The sequence below is a fragment of the Spinacia oleracea genome, chromosome 3 (assembly GCF_020520425.1).
Source record: "Spinacia oleracea cultivar Varoflay chromosome 3, BTI_SOV_V1, whole genome shotgun sequence".
Taxonomy (NCBI): Eukaryota; Viridiplantae; Streptophyta; class Magnoliopsida; order Caryophyllales; family Amaranthaceae; genus Spinacia; species Spinacia oleracea.
Window position 1 is genome coordinate 54,406,744 of NC_079489.1, and position 633 is coordinate 54,407,376.

Here is a 633-nt window from a genome sequence, read left to right on the forward strand (position 1 = left end):
CTGATAAACATGATCGAGAGACACCAATTCGGTGGGGAAAAGGGTGAAGATCCTAATCTCCATATTCAGTCTTTCATTCAGAATTGTGCCACCATTAAGCAGAAAAATTTAACACCGGAGCAGACTATGGAGATACTCTTTCCATTTTCATTGAGTGGGAAGGCAAAGCTATGGATTAACTGTCTCAACCGCGCAGCTATGAAAATCACCGGTTGGAATTCCTTGGCCCTTGCGTTCTATGTTAAATATTTCCCACCTGAGAAGACAGCTCGTCTGAGGGGTCAGATATTAGGTATCTCTGAACAAGCAGATGAGAGTTTGTTCGAGGTTTGGGAGAGATTCAAGGACTTGCAAAGAGAGTGGCTGCACCATGGTTGGGATGACTGGTTCCTGGTTCAGCAGTTCTATAATGGTTTGGGTAATAAGTCTAGGTGTCTTTTGGATTCAGCTGCCAGTGGGAGATTTATGCAACTGGAGGTGCCTAGAGCTTTAGAGGTGATTGAGGAGATGGCCATCCATAGTGCCCAATATGGGAATCCTAGAGGTTTTGCCGACCGGGGTGTTAAGCATGAGATGAATTCTATTGAATAGCTTACTGCTCAGCTAACTGCCCTGCATCACAAGCTAGATAAT

The 633-nt window shown here is 44.7% G+C and overlaps 1 non-coding gene across 1 annotated transcript; it reads right to left on the minus strand.

Annotated features, from left to right (window-relative positions):
* Positions 1–270: 270 nt before the first annotated feature.
* LOC130471065 (small nucleolar RNA R71) lies at positions 271–377 on the minus strand. The gene has a single exon (XR_008931751.1). It is a non-coding gene; the product is annotated as a small nucleolar RNA R71 (small nucleolar RNA).
* Positions 378–633: the final 256 nt, after the last annotated feature.